We start from the raw sequence: 18,152 nt of genomic DNA on the forward strand, positions 1-18,152 counted from the left end.
TTCTTCCTAGAATAATTTAAGAATTTAATTATTAAGAATAGAAAAGATCGAAAAGTTTGATTGATTGATTAATTAATTAATTAAAGATTATCTCTTTAAACTAATTTTCTAATACAGGACATTTATTGTCTCATTAAAAAGAATATAAGACAATATCCAAGAGAATATAATAATAATATATTATTATTATTAATCTGATGATTTCATTCGATGAAAACTTTCAATTCCAAGATGGCGCCGACAATACGAAATGGAACGAATTCGAATCACTCGAACGTTACAACAATTGCGTCACGCGTTACGTCATAAGTTCTACGTCAGAATATTAATTAACTAATTGCAAATGTTTTGTTTAAAATGCTAAAATTGTCGTTTTTTTAGTAAAATATCGTTAAGAAATTAGTGATAAATAGAATTATAAAAACGTATTCCATATCCTCAGCCGCAAATCTAGGTTTAAAGCGTATCTAATATAAATCAAGTTATTCAATTTTAATATCTTATTAATCGAAAAATATTACGTTACCTAGGTTACGTAGGCGTTCGTTATTAAAATTCGTACGAACAATGCCAAAATGGAGCGAAAAATAACTCGCAAATTCCGGCAAACTTTCAATTCCAAGATGGCGCCGACAATACGAAATGGAACGAATTCGAATCAGTCGAACGTTACAACAATTGCGTCACGCGTTACGTCATAAGTTCTACGTCAGAATATTAATTAACTAATTGCAAATGTTTTGTTTAAAATGCTAAAATTGTCGTTTTTTTAGTAAAATATCGTTAAGAAATTAGTGATAAATAGAATTATAAAAACGTATTCCATATCCTCACAGCCGCAAATCTAGGTTTAAAGCGTATCTAATATAAATCAAGTTATTCAATTTTAATATCTTATTAATCGAAAAATATTACGTTACCTAGGTTACGTAGGCGTTCGTTATTAAAATTCGTACGAACAATGCCAAAATGGAGCGAAAAATAACTCGCAAATTCCGGCAAACTTTCAATTCCAAGATGGCGCCGACAATACGAAATGGAACGAATTCGAATCAGTCGAACGTTACAACAATTGCGTCACGCGTTACGTCATAAGTTCTACGTCAGAATATTAATTAACTAATTGCAAATGTTTTGTTTAAAATGCTAAAATTGTCGTTTTTTTAGTAAAATATCGTTAAGAAATTAGTGATAAATAGAATTATAAAAACGTATTCCATATCCTCACAGCCGCAAATCTAGGTTTAAAGCGTATCTAATATAAATCAAGTTATTCAATTTTAATATCTTATTAATCGAAAAATATTACGTTACCTAGGTTACGTAGGCGTTCGTTATTAAAATTCGTACGAACAATGCCAAAATGGAGCGAAAAATAACTCGCAAATTCCGGCAAACTTTCAATTCCAAGATGGCGCCGACAATACGAAATGGAACGAATTCGAATCAGTCGAACGTTACAACAATTGCGTCACGCGTTACGTCATAAGTTCTACGTCAGAATATTAATTAACTAATTGCAAATGTTTTGTTTAAAATGCTAAAATTGTCGTTTTTTTAGTAAAATATCGTTAAGAAATTAGTGATAAATAGAATTATAAAAACGTATTCCATATCCTCACAGCCGCAAATCTAGGTTTAAAGCGTATCTAATATAAATCAAGTTATTCAATTTTAATATCTTATTAATCGAAAAATATTACGTTACCTAGGTTACGTAGGCGTTCGTTATTAAAATTCGTACGAACAATGCCAAAATGGAGCGAAAAATAACTCGCAAATTCCGGAAAACTTTCAATTCCAAGATGGCGCCGACAATACGAAATAGAACGAATTCGAATCAGTCGAACGTTACAACAATTGCGTCACGCGTTACGTCATAAGTTCTACGTCAGAATATTAACTGATTGTAAATGCTTTGTTTAAAATGCTTAAGTAGTTCTTTTTTTGTAAAATATTGTTAATTTGGCTGAACGTCAGAACATCTTTAAGCAGCATCAATGAAAGCAGTTTAGGTCAATGGTTTTACGAGTTACTAAGAAGAGATGGAATCATGGAAGGGGCGGGATGTCCAGGTTTCCTGGTAGTTAAGCATATAAATATCGCGTTTATAGAAAGATTATTAGACTTGGTTTGGTTTATTTGGTTACGGCAACGTAACACGTGAGTTATCTGCCAAGAAGGATTTATTCCGAAAAGACGTTTATGTAAAGCTGGCCCAATTTAAGTGTTACTAACGCGAAGAAAACCCAGAAAACTCCACGTGGCCAGTCGCACGACCCCACGTCCGACTACCAGTGTTCGGTGGGTTTATCAACTCGGTTACTGGAATGTACTGTACTTTATGGGCTGAAATTTGAAAAAACTGTAGTCGTATAAATTCCCACTGTCGTCCGACCGTCTCTGTCCTTCCTTAATCTCGAGAACGGAGTTAGATAAATGAAAGTCGAGACCAAGCATGGAAATCGTAAGAAAAAGAAGACCAGATTAACTATATATGAACTTTCGAGTTGTACCGCAAGTCACGCTGTTTCAATTCAAAAATTTTTCCCTGAACTGAGATACCTAATCGGCACGACTCTATTGCTAACAAGAAAAGTGCAATAATGCACGAGCGCAAAACACTACTACACTCCAGTATGTGCTACCTGTCACAGTAAAGGCGTAATGGCGCATTTATTTCGCGCTTTATCATTGTCACAGTAATTCAGAGAATATAATATATATATACTAGCTGACCCGGCAAACGTTGTTTTGCCATATAAATTATTTCTAGGTAATTTCTAGCTGACCCGGCCACGCGTTGTTGTTGCTAAAAATGTATCTATTATAAATGTATAAATTTCAAAAAATCCCTTCTTAGTGTACATTCTCTTGACGTACCCTATTAAAACGCATTTAAAATAGTATAATAAAAGCCGAGTTCTTCACAGTAAGCCTTAATCCCGTCACTTTTCCCGCTGGAGAATATCGAAAAATCCCTTTTTAGTGTATATTCTGTTGACGCAATTAAAAACGCAAAAAACCGCATGTAAAATAGTATAATAGAAGCCGAGTTCTTCACGGTAAGCCTTAATCCCGTCCATCTCCCCCCAGTATGGAGAATTTCGACATGTATATTATATAGAAACACGTGCGTATTCGAATGCAACGTTGTGTCAAAATTTCAAAAAAATCGGTAGGAACAAACGAACGTTATATTTTATTTATATAGATAGATAGAAAATGATCTGCTTCAGTCCATTCTCACAGAAAAGCATAATGCCTCACAGAAAAGCAAACTTAGGTCGTCGGAAGGTAGCGCCATCTGTTGGACATAAAAGCCTTAATCCATATATAAATATATTTTTGAAAGGGGGAAATGGTGTAGGGGTATGAAAAATAGATAGTAACCGATTCTCAGACCTACTGAGTATGCATATAAAATTTGGTAAAAATCGGTAAAGCCGTTTCGGAGGAGTACGGTAACAAAAATTGTGACAGGAGAATTTTATATATAAGACTAGCTGACCCGGCCACGCGTTGTTGTGGCTCAAAATGTATCTATTATAAATGTGTAACACTTCCCCCGTGGGGGAAATTTCAAAAAATTCCTTCTTAGTGTATATTCTCTTGACGTACCCTATTAAAACGCAATCAAAAACGCATCTAAAATAGTATAATAAAAGCCGAGTTCTTCACAGTAAGCCTTAATCCCGTCACTTTTCCCGCTGGGGAATATCGAAAAATCCCTTTTTAGTGTATATTCTGTTGACGTAACCTATTAAAACGCAATTAAAAACGCAAAACACGCATGTAAAATAGTATAATAGAAGCCGAGTTCTTCACGGTAAGCCTTAATCCCGTCCATCTCCCCCCACTGGGGGGAATTTCGACATGTATATTATATAAAAACACGTGCGTATTCGAATGCAACGTTGTGTCAAAATTTCAAAGGAATCGGTAGGAACAAACGAACGTTATATTTTATTTATATTAATATTTATATTAAGTAATAATTTTAATAAAATAGGAATAATTAATAGTTATTCTCCTAACCTCACTCAGACTCTATTACACTGTAAGACAACAACACCTTGATGCTGAGAACCTTTAACTTTAATCATAAACAAACGTTTTCGGCCCATTCCATGGCTATCGTCAGGCTAACAACATTCGAATACTGTTCCGAATAACCAATTTCAAATTTAAATAAAATACAAAAGAACTCACGCGCGATGCTAAACAACGTAAACTAAAACTAATATAAACAACATAGAAAAGAACAAACGAACGTTATATATTATTTATATAGATAGATAGAAAATGATCTGCTTCAGTCCATTCTCACAGAAAAGCATAATGCCTGACAGAAAAGCAAACTTAGTTCGTCGGAAGGTAGCGCCATCTGTTGGACATAAAAGCCTTAATTTATATATAAATATATTTTTGAAAGGGGGGAGATGGTGTAGGGGTATGAAAAATAGATAGTAGCCGATTCTCAGACCTACTGAATATGCATATCAAATTTGGTAAAAATCGGTAAAGCCGTTTCGGAGGAGTACGGTAACTAACATTGTGACACGAGAATTTTATATATAAGATATATATATATTTAAATTATACAGTATCTTTTTTTGTAAGAATTACAGTAGAGCGTCGAAAATTGGAGTCAATTGGGGACTGGGGTTGTTCCAATTAGTTATTTGTTCCGATTTCCGACTTTGTACGAAAAAATATATTAACCTGTCCGATGTTCAAATTTAACTCCGTTGCGTGTCGCTTCGTGTTGAATTTTTCTCCGTTGCGTGTCGCTTCGTGTTGAATTTTCGTCGATTTTAAGCCTAACGAACATTTTTATAATAATAATCGAAAATATCGTATTGTTAAAAATTATTTATTCATTTTGTACAAACAAAATAAATATATTGAAGAATATAAAAACATGAAAATTATACTTTAGAAGTAAATTTAGTATCAAAAACGTTCGATTCAGCACGACACAGTCCGACTGAAAATCGTTCCAATTTCCGGCCATTTCAATTACCGACGTTCCAATTAACGACGCTTTACTGTATATTTAGTTAATTATTTTGTTAATTTTTTCCAATAGATGGCGTTACATGTAAAACCAGCAATCAAATGTAGATAGGAATGAATTGATTTACAGAAATCCAATAGAAGCCCCATGACCGAACTCCAGGTGTTCCTGAACACTGGGAGTTCGGTCATGGGTTCACGCGGGCTGGCCACGTGAGGTTTTCTGGGTTTTCTTCGCGTCCGTAACGCCTGAAAGGGGCCGGTTACCCTCAAAAGACCTCCCGGAGGGCATTATTCCCTCGCTCTCACGTAAGGACAAGCAGTTAAAAGCTTCGGCCGGATTAACGAATGCTAACGCCATCGCTCTTTCGGAGTATTATAGCCGGAAAAGCTGCACGTTCCATATAAACCAATGAGATGGTTAAATCCAATAGAAAGTTTGGGATGGAATGTACGACATTATCTGAGTTAGAGAAGTATTTGAACGTAATGTGCTCATATTTGCGTAGCAGGTTTCAATAATTTTAATAGAGAGGTTACGGCCGATGTTTTTATCCCTGAAACGTGAACGTCGAACGTGGAGCGCCGCTATCTTGTAAGCCTAGAAGTTTGACAATGGTGTTTGGAACGTCGAGCATGACGAGTAGAAGTTCTGCTTAAACATCTGCATTTTTCTGTGTTTTGAGTTAAAATTATGACGTATTTTATGAAAATGATTATTCAAGCATTTATGAATAACATTGTAAAGAAAAACGATTTTAATTCAGAAATTATTTAATTATTCAATTTTGTTTGCAAATGATATGAAGTGCCTATAGAATTTTTATACATTTGTGTTCATAATAGCTCACCATAACACTGTAGTAGGTTTGTTCTTTCACGGCATCTTCTACCATCAACAGCATAATACGTTTGTAAATTTCTAAACATAGTTTAATTTGTTTATTTACCTTCGCTGGTAACCTTCGTCCGCTCTTGAATGTTTCCGCCATTTTTCAACAATATCTGTCGCGTCAGGCCCATCCTAGTCTCGTGTAATGATTAATTAATTTTCGTAACTCTCACCTGACCATCTTGTTCGTACGCCTGTTTCCCTGTCGTATGTCCAATCAAGCAAAGTCCACTAAATCTGTCTTTAGATTTTATTCACACAAAACAAAAATCAACTACTGTATTTACATTAATTCGGTTATAAGAGCATTCCACTATGTTCCCGCGCCTTTTGGAACTTAACAACTTTTTCTTGTTGTCGCCAACTCTCGACAAAAACCAAAATTCCCGCCATCTAGTGGGATGAACGGGTAATCTCTTGAATCAGTGCGCGACATGAACGTGTGGCACAACGTGCTTTTCTTGGAGTTCAAACGTCAAACGTGTACTTTTGCTTGCCGTATAAGTATAAAGTTTGAACTTCGGCCGCAACCTCTCTAATTACTCTTTCTCCTAAACCTAATTCTTTTTAGTTCTTTTTAAGTTTAATTACTTCTTTGTGCATTGAGTGTGGGATGCCGTTTATTTATTATTATTATTTTCTTTTTTTTGGTTTTTTTTACTATTTTATTAATATCTCGTTCCTATCTCTATTAAGAGAAAAATGTATTGTCTAATTTATATTTTCCTGTCGTATCAATAATGCTTATTTCCGAGGTATCCAGAGGAAAATCTGAAAAACTTGTAGAAATTACACGGTATGATCATTTTATCTAAAATGTCGTCTAAGGTACCAAAACATTCTGTTAAATCGTACAATATGTCAGCAAATATTATCCTTTAAATACAGTAATATCTGGCACATTCAACATTTTTATTAGTCTTAAATAATAGCCGGATGAGAGTGGTAATGTCCTCAGTGGTCGAGTAGATAAAACTACTGAATACTGATAGTTGGTCACGGGTTTGCACTCACCAACGGACTAGTCAAGTGGAGTTTTCCGGGTTTTCTTCAAGTGTTTGACATTCTAATAGAGGCCAGTTTTCTACAAAAGTTCCTCGGGAAGCATCTTCTTTGGCAGATATCCTCTATGTTGTATTACCTTAAAATTTTAAAAAGGGTCTGTGGGGAAGAAGTCGATATTTAGAGTATTCCCCGTGCACGAAGAAAACAAAAAGAAACTTCGAAGAAACAAATCATACGCTCTGACTCAAATGCAAGGAATTTAAAGTTTATTTTAGTCCTTCCGATCACTTCTCTGTCCTTTCGCTATAACAGACACTAAAACAAAGGAAACAAAACACACAAAAACAAAACAAACTCGCGATTCTCTCATCTACACGTCTTATCTCCTTTTTCTTTCTTCCAAAAAGACTCGCTTCCTCCGTTGAGCATGCGCGATATTTCTCTCTCCCTCCTTTACTCTGGCCCACCCTCTGGTTACGCAACGGAACACGTGGTCTTCAGACCACAGGTCTTTAAATTTAAACTAAAATCAATTAATTTTTTACTGTATAAAAGTTTTTCTTAAATTAAATTAATACTTTAGAACGTATTCTGACATGTCATTCTACACAGTTTTGATTGTCGTACTGTATGAAAAATAACTTTTCCACAAAGAACAGGTAGAAATTCAGCTTTTTATGGTTAATGATTACTGTCTTTTATTCCGATCGTCGATATAACGACATTAATTACAGTGATAATTAAAACGATCACGCACAATACATTATTAAGAGTGTTTATTGATTTTTGATGTTTCTCGATTTCGTGACTCGTTTCTGGTAAGAGATTTTGTTTCGATTTTTGTTGTTCCTCGCCTTTCAGGCATTTTGTTCCCAACATGATTATTAAGATGCAGGCCGCCACCTGAAAAATAAAATTAATCTTTTACTAGTTAAAATGGGATGTGATACCACTTGTTAGTGAATTTGTTATTAAAACAGTCATGTTTTACACAGTATTAGTATACGTGGATTTGTGTTTTCTGCGGATGGTGAATGGCTAAATTAACCCATGGATATACAGGGATAATTCTGCACGCTATCAATTTTCCGACTGTTATATATATAACACGGGAAAGCATTGCAATGTGTCAAATTTAACACTCCAAATTTAACATTTTGCAAATCTTGACTTTTTGCTTAAACTGTCTCCCGAGTAAAGCAGCAGTGCCACTATGCAACGGGAAGGAACGAATCACACGACAATCAGAAAGATTAGCTGGCTGTGAGAACAATGAGAACCTGTACAGAAAATTTTTCGAAAGAATAATTTTGTAAGATACAGAAATCGATAATTACAAGTGGTAAATTGAGAAATACAGTCAAACCTCGGGTTTCGAACGCCAAGCTTTTCGAATAATTCGGTTTAAGAACAAAACTGTGGGATTTGTCACGTCATACTTAGCGTAGAGACGTGAAAATCAGGAAACACAACTCGAGACTCATTAATTTAAAACTGGTAAACACACGAAGAAAAAGAACCTGCTTCAAAACAATCATTCATTAATATTTTCAAATTTTTCGAGCATTATCTACATATAAAATAATACGTGACCACCTTCTATCTCTCTACCCCCTCGACATTTAACCATCAAAATTTAATAGTAATAACAACACCCTAATACACAAATACTTCTGCAAAATCACAAGTAAAATTTTTTAAACGCATTTTAATGTTTTTGCGTTAATTGTAAATAATTTTATTGTGTTAGTGGCAATTATCCGGGATTCGGGAATGTTGGAAAGGAGCAAAAATTTACACGGAATTTCCTTTTAGCAGTTGTATTGATGAAATAAAGTTTGTCATTCGATCCTACTGATCTTTAGAACTAAGCAGACAAACACGAACAGTAACAAAAAAACTTTATTAAAAAGGTAAGAACTGTCACCGACATCCTCGGCCAACATGCAGGCAAAAACCCGCGAACTTTCGCGCCTCTTTTTCTTACAAGTTGCCAGCCAACTCTCGTTGGCAAGTGTTGCCAGGCAGTATTCGGGATCTCTGGCGCTGGCGGCCACAAAAGCAACAATCGCCAACGAGGATGCCTCCCGGGAGGATTTTTCATGGGAAACTGGTCCCGTCTAAGTATCAGATACATGAAGGAAACCCGGAAAACTCTTCGTGATCAAGCCCAGACCTGCGACCAACTACCAGTGTTCACTGCTTCGGACACAATAAAGGGCTATAATTTACACACTTGGCGGATGAAAAAAAAAAACACTGCCAAGTGTGTGAATTATAGCACTTTATTGTGTCCTAAGCAATAACAAAGTCTACAGCACGGTTTCAGATTACTAAAATAAAATACCAGTGTTCAGTTGTTGGGTTACAATTTTTTCAAATTGTAGCCCAACAACTGAACAATTTTTTTTTTCAAATTGTAGCCCAACCTTCATAAATTCCCGCTGTCATCCGTCTGTCTGTCCTTCCTTCTCTCTCGGAATTACATAGATGAAAGATGAGACCAGATACGGTAACCTTAGTGGCAGGAGGCCTCGATTAACTATATACGAATGTCTGATATAAACCAGAAGTCACGTTATTTCAATTCAAAAATTTTCCCCCCAATATGTTATATAGATGACAGACACGGCTCTATTGTTAAAGCGAAAGTATGACGTACAAGGGCAAGCCACTTCTAATTTGAGGCGGAGAGAATATATTTTAAATTAAATAAATTAAAAATATAATTTAAAATTGCAGTCCGGCATTGTGACGATGTCACAATAAATAATTACTTGTTTTTTCCACTTCGCCATTAGTAAACGTCCGTTTTACGCGGGATATTTTAATGTTTTTAATTTATAATTTAACAATCTATTTAAAAACAATTTCTTTACAGTTTATTATTAATTTATTATAGTTAAAAATTCTATTTCGTAATCCAAAGTCAATTTCCGACTTACAGTTACTTGACGTTACAGGAAGGAAGAATTTATCTATAAAGAACATCTGAACTGATTTGCTATAAAACTTTATACAATTTGGCAAAACTTATGCATTCTTGGAATTAAAAATTAAAGAATTAGAAATAAAAATTTTTAATACGATAAATTAAATTAAAACTACCAGTAATTATATTTTTACCTGAAGTGTTATGGAAAGCGAAATTAAAACTATCATCGGGTAAAATAAAAATTTCTTATCGTTTTGCAGCACATATTTTAATTGAGAAGCATTGGCGGAGAGGAGAGCGATATCGAGTAATGCTTCTGGGATGCATCGCTTAGTAGCTACGGTTAAGTTAGGTTTTTTCTATAAGAAAAGTAATGAAATTTAAATTAACAATTTTAAAATTGCTTTTTTCGAAATGGAAATTATAAAAGTATGAACATAAATAAAAGTTAAAATATGTTTGAGCCATTCTTTGTGTAAAGTATACATTTATAAAATGTCAGCTTACCATTCGGAATGATCCTTGCAGTGAAATGGTTGTGTTTGGAACTACTCCGGATAGCACCGACAGCCGGATGTCCGAGTGGTTAAATTGCAGCTTATCGCTCTAGAGGATTCGATTCCGGATCCTCCAGAACCCCAGGAATTTTTCGCGGTGATCCGTTCTAGATATGACGGGCTCTGTCTCTCGCTATCCGGCCGCCCCCATGGTGAGCCTGCTTGAACCCACAAAAGGTCTGCTAAAACAGGCTATCTTAATGCCCGGAGAGCGAAAAGAATTAAAAGAAAAAAAAATTATGTACTTCACTCACAACGAATTTCATATAGTTTGGGTGACATCTGGCGGCAGAGATAATACAACAGTGAAATTATACAGCCTATCATTGCATAATTGTGAAGTAACAAGTCGGGCCTTTACCTTATTAGGGAGTTATGGACGAATTCCCAATGGATATGATTTAATAAGCCCGCTTAGTGCCAACAGAGATGAAAGAAACCAAAATAAAAAAAACTAATCATTGCAATATGCTGTAATACTATTCATACAATATTTGACAAATAACGTAATAAAAAATCTAACTGTATATACTGTACAGTACAATAGTTTTCATGAAATATTCTTTATTATTGTTTTACACAGCGTGATATACACACTGGAATCTGAGTTGCATTCAGTAGCGCAGGATGCCAGGATCTGCAGAAACCTTGAAAAAAGGAAATGTATTTTTTCTTTTTGTTTATAAATCGTTTATCTACTGTACGTTTTGCAATCGTACTGTATGTTATGCACTCATTCAATTCAGTTCTGAATCTCGAATTTAAATATTCTTGAACCGAAATCATATTAATGTAATCTACTCTGTACTAAATTCTAGTTCTGAAATTTTTTTTCTGTATTTCGCCGTACGCATTAAGTAATTTCAAAATCATCACTCTCGTATTTCATTTAATTTCTTATCAATAATATTAACTCCCACCGACGATATTTTATTGAAATTCAATATATCATTTAAGGTTTCATTCACAACCAAGAATCGAGAGTTGAAGTTACAAGTTAACCAATAAGCGTTGACGTATTAAAGTAAATCGAATGATAATTGGTTAACTTATAACCTTGATCGTAAAATACTCTTAATATTTCAAAATATACAAAAATATATATTAATTATTTATAACAAATAGAAATATGGTAATTAAATGTTGATAAATTATAATTTGATAAACATATATAAATATCGAATATTTAATGTGTTACATTATGTTCGTCTACCTGAACGAATCGACATTTTATAGGAGGCGCTTTCACCTGTTTGTTGAGAGACGACGAGAAATCAACTTTGACGTTGTACGCTCGATTTTTATTTAATGGTGAAGTAACGAGGTATGTTTTCACGTGTGATTATTTTAACATTAATACGTAGATTTAAGGGTAAAAGGAAACTTTTTACCAATTCCTGTTTGTTTATATTAATCGTGTTTGCTTTTACACACAATTATTCTATAATGTTTAAAGGTATGCAAATTAAACATTAATTAATTCAAATGGGTAAGCTGTAGTAAATGCAGATGGTTGTTGGGTAGAAATTACACAATTTCCTTCGTATTTTATCAACGTTGATTGCATTTAAATGTTTCACTTCAATTTGAAATAACCACTTGTTTTCTTATCAACAACGTAAAAAAAAATAATCAAAGTTTTATAGATTTAAAGGGAGAATAAACCATGTTCTATCTCCATAACAATTGATAAATTTCATTTTGATAATTCTTCACGTGCCATTTTTAAAATATAATTAATAGTATAGAATATCAAAAGTATCACCATATTGTATGAATTCAATTAATTAATTTACTGTTATCGAATGATGAAAGTATATTCTCGGGTCTGTTATCGTCTATAAATATATTTTGAATTTTATGAAGAATTTTATCAGATTTTTTAAACATGACTAACTGTTTGTGTTTATATTTGGATGAGGAATAAAATACGATAACTTATCTGTTAAAATGACGATAATATTTTAATCTGGAAGGTACTCGTTTGAATGATATCGGGTAAACCACTCTGTGTATCGAGGAATGATTTTAGGACTCTGGTAGAAGTGCGTCTCAGTAGCACCGACGGCGACACTTCCGAGACTTTGGCGTTCAATTATTTAGCCCACGTGAGTATGATGGCTTCGAGTAGCTTGCTCGACTGTTCGTGGAGTACTTGATGTTATATAGTTTTACCCGGGCACCAAGGAGTTTGCTATTGCTTGCACCGAGGCGCACGTCTACGTGCGAAGCATGTGGAATAGGCAGTAGACCGATACCTGTTAAAAACCGACCTTTACGCCATAGGGGTGATTTTACCAAATTTTCTTCATTTATTATTTGTAAGTTTATTTTATGGTTAATGCTTTTCTATCTGTTTTTACTTAAAATTAGGTCATATTAAAATTTAAAAAATGAATTTATTTCAAAATAAAATATGACTGTTATGAATCATAAAGTATAAATTTTATATGTCACTTATTTAAAAAATCAACTCGAGTAACTAAAAAGTTCTAGGTTATAATTCTAAAAACTAAAATATCAAATAGGATTTAATATTTTAATTATATGAGTGAATTGTACCGAAGAAAATTGTTCGATCTATTTTCGGAAACAATTAATTAATTTCGTATATAAAAACTTTAAGATGAAACAATGTTCTGATAAAATCAGTTTATTTTAATACATTTCATTTATGTTAAGTTTTAATATTTAAAAAAAAATAGCTTTAAATAAATAAATTTATTCAAAGTAACTTCTCTTGAATAGATTACTAAAATAGAGTTTATAGCTTTTGTTATAATTTATTGTTAATTTAAAAAAATTAACGGTTTTGTCAGGAATCTTTCTGATTTGAAAGTATTAATGGCTTTTTAATCTTTGTATCTTCTTTGCCCTGCTTTTTTAAAAATTAAGTTAAGAACCACAATATTCCATTTACTTAGGATTTTTCCTTTTTTAATGCAGAGATTAAGAAGGTTTAAGATAAATTGGTAAATTTTTCTCTTTTCAAGTTTTAATAAGGTCAAGCTATTACCAACATTTTACAAACTTCCCACTAAAATCATTACTATACAAGATAAACACAAAATCCTGATGCTAATGAAGGGGGATTTAGGTCAAATTTCAGTATCTTGGATCATATTTGTACTCTTAGCTTGGGGTTGCCCACCCCTGGCTAACAGTACGAATACTGATACTGAAATTTGTGGCCTGTGCTGCACAAAATATTTTAAAAAATATATGAATTTTCCACCTTAAGGAAATATTCTGAAAAAAAAGTTATCATTATTTTCTACAACTTATGTATGTGAACAGCTTTTTTTTTTTTTTTTTTTTTTGCAATGAATTTAATATAAAGTTAAAACAAAACATTGGCTAACAGACTCACATCAAAACTAATTTAAAACTAGCAGTGACTAATCAACCAAATATTCTGGATATATTACATTCACATCAGTTCCAGAAGTTAAATCAAGTATACTTATGTTAATTTATAATCGTACATGAATAAATAAGTGTGATTTACCTGCATTTTTTTTTTTCTTGTATGCAGCCTGCATCAGTTTAAAAGTTTTTTAAATGTGGCCCTCGCATAGAAAAAGGTTGTCCATCCCTGTTCTTAGCCAATTAATAGAAAAGTACAAAGAATTTAATAAACCTCTATGCCCTGTCTATGTAGATTAGTAATTGTATCAAAATCTTTTTCATAATGAATTAAAATTACAGCCCTTGAAAAGCCAACAATTACTAAAAACTATATCAGAATAATTAAAAACATATATAATGATCCTACCACGTGTAAAATTCGGAAACAAAGAAACCAAAATAAAACAGGCATTAGATAAGATTATTCATTCTCCCCTAAATTAGGCTATTTAATTCTATGCTACAAGAAGTTTTTGAAAAGTTAAACTGGAGCCAGAAGAGAATTAAAATTCATAACAAGAACTTTCTACATTTAAGACATGTAGATGATATTCTTTTAATAGCAAATACAGCTGAACTCAATAGAATGATTCAGCAACTAAACAGAGAAAGCAAAATCATTGGCAGTTTTTGCTTTATAATTTTTAATTCAAAGTAATATTTAATAATACAGCAACTACCAAATCTAATTTGCTGGAAGATCAAGAATTAGAAACTGGTCTTTGACAGAAAACGATTACCAACCTAAAAGTCAGAGAAAAATAAAAAGATGCATCTTGGAAATTATCCAAAGACAGAAAACACTACTTTGGATAAGACAACAAACTAAAATAAAAGATGCTGTAGGTCATGCTAAATCTCAGAAGTGGAGATGAGCAAGCTAGGTAATGAGAAAAGATAATTATTGATGGACAGAGAGCTTAACCAAATGGAGACCAACTGATAAAAAATAAGAGGAAAACCAAAACTAGATGAGATGAAATTGTAATTTTGCTGGTCTACAGTGGTGAACAAGTAACAGACAAGAATGAAAATTGTTGGAAGGTCTTCATCCAACGATAGTGTGAAGATGAAATTTTGAATTGTTTTTTATTAAATTTAATTACTACTTGTACAAGCTTTAACCATAATTGAAACTTTATTGTTTTTTAGGTTTATTCTATCTATCATCAAATAGGAAAATTTTGAGATGTGAAATGTTTTGTTGTATTAAGCATAACAAATGGTTTTATTTGATTTAACTATTTCAAGCATTGTACTTTAATATCATATATTGTTGTTATATCTTTTCAAATAGGCAAATAGGCTGGAAACATTGATGTTCAATGCTTTTCATCTCTTAAAGTCTAGTCAAAGCTTGATATTCTCTGAACAATATCAATGGTGTGGCATTTAAAGCTGTAGGCTAGTTACTATTAGGAGGAAACAGTTATTTCTCCTTTTTGCTACAGAACTACAATTTCTCTTAAATTATCCTTTATGGCAGATACTATTTCATCTGGATCTTCCTCCATTCTGTTTTATATGTTATAATCAATACAGCACTGAATGAAATTAGCCTGAATAAAAACTATGTAACAAACATTTTTGCATTAGTTTACTTTATCTGTGGTATAAGATATTAGTCTTTACTGTCATGTTTCTTGTTAACTACTTATATCAGCAATTAGTGTGACTAAAAAAATAAAATAAATCTAGTACAATCCAAAAAACTTAAAGTTGGAATGTCATTAAATATTAATATCAGATAAAACTAGTGATGTTGGAGTTAAAATCTTATTCAATAATATTTAAAACTTAAAAATCATTGAAATGCTGAGTGAGTGAGTAGAGTTAAAAATTTGGATGTACAGTTAAAATATGCTTGCTAAATAAAAAACAGTTGTATGATAAAACAGATTGATTGATCCTTTCCTATCAAAAGATAATTGTGTCCTTTGTGCAATTATGTCAAGACGATTGACTCATTTATTCCTGCAATGTTCATCATCTTATCTTTGGATTAACCTTATTTAGTGTAGGAGACTAGCAATAAACTCCACAACGTACAATACGATAGAAATTAAAATAAAACTAAAACTGCTCATTAAGGAAGCCAAAAGTATGGGTTTATTAGGAATGTTTTCATCCTGATGTAGTTAGCTGAAGCTGCTCAAAAATATTCTAATAAATTCTTATTTTTGGCTTCCTTAACAAGAAATTTGAATTTTGTTTTTATTCAAATATGGTGCCAAGTTTTGTTCAGTTCCCAGTCAACAGAAACTTGATGATATGCTTCAATAAACAACATAAGCTAGCAAATCAATGTAACAGTGATACCAATTTTAAAAAATTTTTACAGATATTGATGATTTATATTGATTTTATTGAATTTTTGAAGTTTTATTAAATTTAGTTTTGCATTTCCTACTGATTCCAAGTAACAATACTGTCGTCATTTAGGGACAAATTTTAAAATATTGGAATAAAGGACAAATATAAAAATTGAAATTTAAATATTTTTTTAAAGGTGTGAAATTAAGGCTTCGAAATTGAAAACATAAGGCTTAAATGTCAAATGTGATTTAATATTAAATTTGAAATTTAGGGAATTCAATTATTAAAATCTCAGAAGCATTGCTAATGGCAGCACCAGAAACATTTTTTAGGAGCATTTTCTTTATACAGGGTTTGAACTGACAACACTGGAAATTGGCTATAATCTGGCAAGTTGTCAAAAGCCCGTCAAATATATTTTTTTAACTATTCGTGTATTTATTGTACATTTATGTTTCTCTTGTTCTTTTATTTCTCATTCAAAAATTATTAAACATTTAAGTGTTTATTTTACCGTCCTAAGCAATGTGTACTTGCCAAGAAAAACAATGTTTTTTATCAAAATTATACTTACACTTGGATGAAATGTGTGACAGTATCACCTAGGTTTATTAAAAATGTCTCACTAATGATGCCAAACTTAGATTAAGAATATATCAAAATAAATTATTTATTATTTTGATAAGTTTTTAATATAAACAAGTACTTTTGATATCTCAGAATGTCATCTTTGGGCAGAGTATACATAACATTTAAATTGCAAATTTTAAAAAGTATATTAAAAGATTCCAAATGCATGGTTTAAATCTTAGCATGTAGTTTTTACAGAAAATCAGGTATGACAGAAATTTTTGATTAAGATAAATAGGAAGCACGTTATATTTTATTCATGTATTCATTGACAAAAGTAAAAGGAAAAACTAAAAATGCAGAAAAAGTAAAGAAACAAAGTGAGTACCCTGCAGTATCCGACAATGGCAACCATCCAATCATTCCAGTAGATGAACATCATGCAAAAACCATGTTCAGGTCATTTATGAATTTTTTCCAAGAAATGAGTACCAAACTAGGCAATGCTACAAGATGGTTTCCTCATGCTCTGAACTAAATATAGAAATGGTAATGAATGGAAACTTCTCAGATTTATCTAGAGCATTACAAACATGAAGGAGAATCTTTCTTTCATTGGATTATTACAGTTGAAACATGAGCCAGATCCTGAGAACTGCAACTGAAATGTCAATTGAATAAGTGGCACTGCCAATCATCCTTGCACTTGAAGAAACTGTGGCAAGAACTGGGTATGGTGAAAGTGTTAATAATCTTAATAAACTGTTTTTATTTTATTTTGATGTTAATGATCGTCACCCATGCCTTCCAAGGGGCTTACCTTGTAGTACACAATAATGTATCATTGTGTAATACAAGGACATGTTTAATAAGGAAACACTAGTATTTAGCATTAACTATCATCTTCAGTCAGCATTTCATTGTAAAAGATAACAATTGCTATGATCATATCCAATTGCCTTGCATGACAATGACAGTTATTCTTTGTCACAAATGAAGACATTGTTAAGTAGATGACAGTGGGAGATACTAGAATATCTACTATACTTACCTGACATGAATCCATGTAATATTGACTTTTTCCCAAAAATGGAAAATTTTGCTTAGAGACAAGCCCTTTTGAGACATTGGCAGTGTTCGGCAGGCTCAACAATTGTAACAGCAAAAGTGTTTCATTTGATAACTGTTACATAACAATATGGATCTGCTGAATGATGAGTGACATATATGTTGGAACAGGAAGCATCAGCACCATTGATCAGTTACAGCTAGTGAAAGGTAACATAAATGAAATATGCTACTAAATGTGGCATCAAAACACCAAACATGTTCCAAAACAGTGCTACTATAGACGTTCAGCAGAAAAATACTCAACAGCTCCAGAACTGTTGTCTGCTGAATGTAGCCATTGACAGCATTAGTTTTGCCTTATGGCAGTTTCTGCAGATAC

General features: G+C 32.6%; 1 protein-coding gene and 1 long non-coding RNA gene across 2 annotated transcripts in view; one reads left to right on the forward strand and one right to left on the reverse strand.

Moving 5' to 3' along the window:
* Positions 1 to 7,588: 7,588 nt before the first annotated feature.
* LOC136987656 (uncharacterized) lies at positions 7,589 to 10,591 on the reverse strand. Its single transcript, XR_010882650.1, has 3 exons — positions 10,359 to 10,591; positions 10,043 to 10,210; positions 7,589 to 7,819 (listed from the first exon to the last, which is right to left on the reverse strand). It is a non-coding gene; the product is annotated as an uncharacterized lncRNA (long non-coding RNA).
* A 1,027-nt stretch (positions 10,592 to 11,618) lies between these two features.
* LOC136987650 (testis-expressed protein 2) overlaps positions 11,619 to 18,152 on the forward strand; it is a 52,352-nt gene continuing 45,818 nt past the window's right edge. The window contains exon 1 of the mRNA XM_067285398.1: positions 11,619 to 11,732. The gene's annotated coding sequence lies outside the window, so the exon portion shown is untranslated. The remainder of the gene's footprint in view (positions 11,733 to 18,152) is intronic.

This window comes from Centruroides vittatus, unplaced genomic scaffold (assembly GCF_030686945.1).
Source record: "Centruroides vittatus isolate TY-2023 unplaced genomic scaffold, ASM3068694v2 scaffold_2569, whole genome shotgun sequence".
Classification (NCBI taxonomy): Eukaryota; Metazoa; Arthropoda; class Arachnida; order Scorpiones; family Buthidae; genus Centruroides; species Centruroides vittatus.